Here is a 7,435-nt window from a genome sequence, read left to right as displayed (position 1 = left end):
TGCAAGAGCAGCCAGTGCTCTTAACCTCTGAGCCATCTCTCCAGCCCCTAGTATTATTATTTCTATCAAAGAGCAGAACCCTAGAGAAATATGTGTGTACGTCCAACATCCTCAGGTGAAGACACTTTCATTGAAAATATAATTCTGGTCTGGAGAGATGGCTCACCGGCTAAGCATACTTTCTGCTCTTCCAGAGGACCAAGGTTCAGTTCCCAGCACCCACATAGCAACTAACACCTGTCCTTAATGCCAATTCTAGGAAATCCAACAACCTCTCCTGGCCTCCAGGGGCACAAGGCACACACATGGTGCATTTACATACATGCAAGCAAAACAATCATACACATAAAATGAAAATAAATAAAATATTTTTTAAGAAGAAAAGAAAATTTAGACATTAAACCAGGCATGGTGGTATATCCCCATATCCCCATATTCCTAGTACTTGGGAGGCAGAAACAAAGGATCACTATGAGTTCAAGGCCAACTTGGTCTACATAGTAAGTACAGTCTGTGCCACAGAGTGAGACAAACAGGAAAGAAAAAGAAAATTTAGCACTTACATCACTGGGAAACAGTCTTTAAAGGCCCAGACAGTGCATGATTTACAAACTCTGAAATGTGATTTCTGACCTCTTAGCTTCTGCACACTGATCTTTGATCCTCAGCCTTTGCTTCTGAGAAGTTCATGGTCCTTTGCCTTGCTCCAGGATGCTCTCTTACTCTCAGAAGGAACTCTGAGCCGGGCATGGTGGCATGCCCGTAGTCCCAGCACTCGGGATGCAGAGGCAGGCGGATCTCTGTGAGTTCAAGGCCAGCCTGGTCTACATAGTGAGTTCCAGGACAGCTGGGGCTACAGGGAGACCCTGTCTCAAAAAGGCAAAAAAAAAAAAAAAAAAAAAAAAAAAAAAAAAAAAAAAAAAAGAAGAAGAAGAAGGAACTCTGGGAATGAAGGGGAAATGGGGGGCAATTCAAAACTCCTGAGTCCCAGAGCCTGATCCTGCACTGTGACATTTGATTCTTGTTGAAGGTCTACCAGATGTGTCCAACCTGCCAGCCATAAGCCACATGTGCCCCAGAATGGCTGTGAATGTGGTCCCAACACATTTGTAAATGCCAAAGTCAAATCACAAATGTCAAAAGGTTGAACCAAACTTGATAGTGCACATCTTTAGTCACAGCACTTGGGAGGCAGAGGCAGGCCAGTCTCTGTGTGATCAAGGCCAGCTTGGTCTACATGGTGAGTTTCAGATCAGCTAGGGCTACAGAGAGACCCTATCTCAAAAAAAAAACCAAACAAAAAAAAAGGTTGGACGCCCCCAGTCAAGCCTTCTCCCACCACTCGTGTCCTACCTCAAAGCTTTTCTCTGCCCACTAAGCCTACCGTTTCTGTCTTTCGCTCTTACTCTGTACACAGAGAAATTCTGTGCACAGAGAAGTTAAATATAATTAAATAAAACTTAAAATTTAGTATTTCAGTCACATTAGCTACATTTCCAATACTCAAAGCCACATGTATCTAGTGCGGCCATATTAGAAAATGTTGATCTAACTCTGTCAGTTCCACATAAAATTTCTGATTTCAAAATCTTGACTTCTTTCTCAGTATTATATACATTTCAGTTACTTAGCTCATCCATAGCACAAACAGCTTCTGGCTGTGCACCAACCTCAAGGTAGTCCCTGCAGTGTGCTGTTAAAGAGCCAGTCCATGCTCTAGTTGTTGCAGAGCAGTGGGAAATCAGAGTTTTCCTCCACTGATCTCTCCAGCCCAACACTGCTCTGGCTATGCTACAGGCTACCTAACTTCCTAGGCCTCAGGGGACAGCTTGTGGAAGCCCATGGACTTTGTTTTCAGGCTAGCCCATTTCCCCTGCAAAGAATCTAAAGGGTCCTGACCTGACTAGTGAGAGGTATTCCCTCATCTTCAACAACTGCACACATTTACTTCAAAACTGTCGTTCACTTTAATTCAATGTCTGTTTTACTGCTCACAAAATGTTAGCATTGACCTTTTGTTTTGTTTTGTTTTTTGTCTTTTTGAGACAGGGTCTCCCTGCAGCCCCAACTGGCCTAGAACTCACTATGTAAACCAGACTGGCCTTGAACTCTCAGAGATACACCTACCTCTAGCCTCCCAAGTTCTGGAATTAAAGGTGTGTGCCACCACACTCAGCTAGCATTGAACTTTTAAAATTTAAAAATTTTTATTTATTATTTTATTTTATGTGTATGAGTGTTTTGCCTGCATGAATGTAAGTGCACTATGTGCATGCAATGCCTGTGGAGGCCAGAAGAGGGTGCTGCATCCACTGGAACTGGAGTTAAGGACATTTGTTAGCCACTATGTGGGTGCTGGAAATCAAACCTGGGTCCTCTGGAAGAATAACAAATGTTCTTAATTGCTGAACCACCTCTCCAACCCCAACACTGAACTTTTGGCATTTAACAGACACTGGTTTGACCTTGACTCTTCTGAGTCCTAATTCTATCCTGTCAGTTGAAACTTAAATTTCTTGTATTTCTGTTTCCTTTTTATGACAATAGAGGTAATATTTACTTTGAGTTGCTGCTGTAGTAATTAAATTACCTATTACATTTTATGCCTTTTCACTGTATTTTCACTAGTGTTTTTAAGTATTTCAATGGTACTTGCATTCTGCTCAGAAAAATTAATTTTGATATTCCTGTTTTGATAGTGATATAAAATTAAAATTTTAAGCATTTTTAACTGAAAATGTAGACATCAATGTAAAACAGACCCTACTTAATGATAACAGCACTGGATATGCCCAGAAATAAAAGTTCTCTGCTTATCTATAATATCTGAAAATTGTAATTTTGGCCTAATTTTATGGAATATCGTCCAACTATGTTTCTCCAAGAGTTCTTGCTCTAAATCTAAGCAGGAGCGACAGAGGCTCTGTCATTGTTACCTTATTCTGTGAGTTTCCCTAAACCTTTAAGAATCAAGATCCACAAGGCTGGTGAGATAGCACTGACTGCTCTTGTAGTGGACCTGGGTTCAATTCCCAACACACACATGGGCACATGGTGGCTAACAACCATCCATAACTCCAGTACCAATGGATCTGACACCCTCTTCTGACCTCCTTGGGCATTGAATGACAAGGGTGCAGGCAATACATTCATACAGTTAAAATAAAAATAATGACCCTCCCATTCACAATAGCCTCAGAAAATAAGATATCTCATAATAAACTCGACCAAAGACATCAAAGAGCTCTTTAATTAAACTTTTTAAATCTTTAAAGAAAGAGATTGGGGCCAGGGGTGGCACACACCTTTAATCCCAGCACTGGACAGGAAGAGGCAGGCAAATTTCTGTGAGTTCAAGGCCAGCCTGGTCTATATAACAAGCTCCAGGTCAGCTGAGGATACAGGCAGACTCTGTCTCTAAAAGACAAAATAAAAAATAAAAAATGAAAAAAATACACACGCATGCAGAGAGAGAGAGAGAGAGAGAGAGAGAGAGAGAGAGAGAGAGATTGGGAAGATACCAGAAGACAGAGATGGAAGGATTTCCCATGCTCATGGATTAGAAGAATTAATATTGTGAAAACAGCCATCTTACCAAAAGCAATATATAGATTCAATGCAATCCCAATCAAAATCCCCATGACATACTTTGCAGAATTAGAAAAAAAATCCCTAAATTCATATGGAAGCACAAAAGACCACAGATAGCAAAAGCAACCCTGAGCACAAAGAACAATGCTGGGGGGATTACTATACAAGATCTCAAAGTATGCTACAGAGCTATAGTCATAAAAACAGCATAGTTCTGGCACAAAAATAGATACAGATGAATGGAACATAATTGAAGACCCAAACCTGAGTATATGCAATTTTAGCCACCTGATATTTGACAGAGGTGCAAAAACACACAATGGAGGAAAGACAGCATCTTCAACAAATAGTGCTGGCAAAACTGGATCTCCACCTGTAGAAGAATGAAACTAGATCCTTATCTTTCACCTTGCCCAAAAGTCAACTCCAAATGGACCAAAGACCTCAGTGTGGAACTGGAAACTCTGAAACTGTTAGAAGAAAACATTGGCAGTAACCTGGATGCCACCTCCCCTAAAGGCTAGCTCTCATAGCTTTGGAGAGCACTACACAAGCTGGTAAGAGAGAACATCAATCGATGGTCCAACCCCATCTTCAAGACCTAAAAACCACAGCAATGACCAGCACAGCAAACAACATTGGTGCAATAGTGGCACTTTTATGTGGGGGTAAAAAACAGCTACCTAATTGGATTTAAAGCCCACTCAATGGGAGGAAACTTGTGTATGGTACTGTAAACCTAGCTGAATACACATAGCTTGAGGGGTCATAGATCTTAGAGAAAATTCCAAGGCTGTCACGTCTCTAGACAATGTAATTTCTTACTATGTGCAAAATATGTATCCTTAAATTTATAGACAATTATCCCAGTCACCACCCATCAAAGAAGCTTCTTTTTCAAGAGACAGAGATAATTACAGAGTTCCACAAATGGTCATACACAGAGATTGTCTGTGAACTGCCCAAGACTAGGTGGCACATCTAGGATGCAACTTCTATACCTAAGGCTCATGGAACATAGAACAAGGGATGAAGAGAACACTAATGCATCTTTCAACTCTCATCAATGAAGCTCCCTCATGCAACAGAGGGCCAGGAATGCAAAAGGTCACAAATGGCCCAAACACAGAGAATAAGAGTCTGCGGAGTATGGGTCCTTGGACAGGACTCCTATGTTAAAATCCACCCACCCGGGGCTCAGAGATCATTGCAGAAGAGGGGATGGAAAGAAAGATCTAGGAAGAGGTGCATGACCATACAGAAATAGTCCTACAGGCACCTGGGATCCTTCTTATACAAACCTACAGCAATGGTGTCAGCATGTGCAAGACCCATACAAACTTAAGCAGACAAAAACCCAGCACAGAACTGTGGAAAAGAACAGCAAGCCCCAATCTTAGTCAAAGAATTATTGGCAGCTAATTACTACTGGGTGAGGAAGAGCAGATCTTCTTGAAGAGACTCTAGATAGGCTGACTAAACCCTGGTGGATGAACTTACACTAAAGGACATTTCGGGACACAAACTTTACATAACAGGCCTTAATACAAATGACAGAATGCATGAACTCCAGTGGGGGGGCTATGGGAGGATGCCAAAGGGGAAGGGGATATAAAGATGACGTTATATATGAAATACACAAAAATTCAATAAAAATTTAAAAATAAATTAAAACAATGATAAAATTTAAAAAAAAAATCAAAACCCACGAACACTTGTGGTTGGAAGATGTGTTTTACATTATACCTGCAGTCTGGAGTTTGTCTCAGAAAGACAAAATAGCTTTGTTCTTTCTCTTCTTTTTCTTCAATTCATTTAAGTTCTGAGTGAATGGTAGCCCTTGCTTATTTTTCCAATGATTTTTAAGGTAATAAAGCACACGTAGCATGAAATGCGTTATCTTGGAGCTGGAGAGTTGGCTCAATGGTTAAGAGTACTGACTGCTCTTGCAGAGGACCTTGGTTCGATTCCCAACACCCACATGGCAGCTAACAACTGTCTTAACTCCATTTCCAGGTGATCCAACACTCTCTTCTGACCTCTGAGGGCATTTCAGGACATGAGTGCACTTACACACATGTAGGCAATACACTCATGCACATAAAATAAAAATAATAAAAATTTGTTATCTTAGCCATGTTTAAATTTTTAAATTTACTTTATTTTTATTTTATGGGTATGAAAGTTTTGCCTGTGTGTGCATAAGTGCACCATGTGTGTGCAATGCCCTCGGAGGTCAGAAGAGGGTGTCAGGTCCCTGGAACTGGAGTTAAGGACTGTTGTTTGCTATCATGTGTTAGTGCCACCCAGATCTGCTGTGAGAGCAACCAGTGCTCTTCACCACTGAGCCATCTCTCCAGCCCATATTTTAGCCATTTTTAAGTGTGCAATTCAGTTGCATCTAGCCATCTCTCCAGTCCCTAATTCTTACTTTTAATTTCCATCTTTTTTTCTTTGAAATTTTGGAAGTTGAGCAAGAAGGAAAGGACACAGATCTTAGTGGATTCTTGTTAGTTAACTGTGAGCATAATTACCCAGGATTTGGGAGGCAAACTCCTGTCTGTAAGTATGACAGAGGTTGCACCCCTGCAAAGGTGAACTCATCTATCTGGTATTCCAGTGTTCTCAGCTACAGTTAGGAGTGGGAACATATTCTCTTATAAGGTTGGTGTGATGGCCAGGTGAGTTATTACATGGCGAAGTGCTTGGGAACTCTGCTGGCCACATGGGAACACTCTTGAGGTTTTTATTATTACTGCCTGTTGCCCCAGTTCTCTTAGGGTCCCTTGCTCCTGGTGTGAGTAGACAAACCACATAGCACATCTTTATCTGAATTTCTCATAGTTTACATCCTAGAGAGGGGGAATAGAGTAACTTACAAAGGCGAACAGCCAATGCCCCATACAAAGGTGAACACCCCTCGCCCCTTTCTGCTTCCGCAACATGCCCACAGTCACTGTTAGCTTTTGCCCATGCCTTGTGGGCCCTCGGTCTCACCCCATGTTGGTAAATGTCCCCTTGCACATCCACACGGGTGAGACACTGGGGCCATTCATTTCAGCACTGTGCACCCCCTTCTCTTCCAAGATGGCACCAAAAGCCCCTCCCTCCTCAGCTAATTCTCTGCAGTCAATTCTCCACAGCAGGCCCTGCCTCTGGGAGGAACCAGGCTCCTGGGGACACAATGCCTGCTGTCTCTGGTTCCACTTCTCACTGTGCCAGTGAGAGCTGTCAACATTCCCTATAACACATTAGGAGTGTTAAACAGTTTAACTTATCTCTTCTCGCCCATATTAATGAGCAGGTGTCAGAAATTTTGGTTATTTAAAGGATCTAATTAGAAGTACAAACAGGGCAACAGGAAACTGGACTCAACCTCAACAGATTCTTAGACCTTAGAAGGCATGATGATTGTTCAGTTGGTGTTGGACAATCTCTGGCACATGTTTCTAGTAAGAGCTCTTAAGTTCCAATTACACATATCCAAGTACGTGGCAGAGACTTTCTTTTCTTTCTTTTCTTTTCTTTTTTTTTTTGCCTTTTTTTTATGAAACAAGGTCTCATGTAACCTAGGTTGACCTCAAACTCTATGTAGCTGACAATGAGTTTAGAGTAGACTCCTGCTCCTCCCTTGTCACCTTCCTAAGTGCTGGGATGAACTACCATATCTGGCTCCCCTTCTGTTGCTTCTAAGAAATCAAAGTGTTAATTTTTCATTTACCTGAAATGTGTGGGTTTTGTCTTTCAGATCAGATGACAGTGTTTGTAGAAAATCAGCATACTCTAAAAATAAGTAGTTAAAATCTTGTTCAAAGGAATTCTATTTGAAATCTTTGGAAAAATG

The 7,435-nt window shown here is 41.4% G+C and overlaps 1 pseudogene; it reads right to left on the bottom strand.

Annotated features, from left to right (window-relative positions):
• The window catches only part of LOC103742675, an 8,257-nt pseudogene extending 1,664 nt beyond the window's left edge, over window positions 1-6,593 (bottom strand).
• Window positions 6,594-7,435: the final 842 nt, after the last annotated feature.

Source organism: Nannospalax galili, unplaced genomic scaffold, assembly GCF_000622305.1.
Source record: "Nannospalax galili isolate Female #2095 unplaced genomic scaffold, S.galili_v1.0 scaffold22, whole genome shotgun sequence".
NCBI classification, from domain to species: domain Eukaryota; kingdom Metazoa; phylum Chordata; class Mammalia; order Rodentia; family Spalacidae; genus Nannospalax; species Nannospalax galili.
This window is presented reverse-complemented; position numbering and strand designations above follow the sequence as displayed.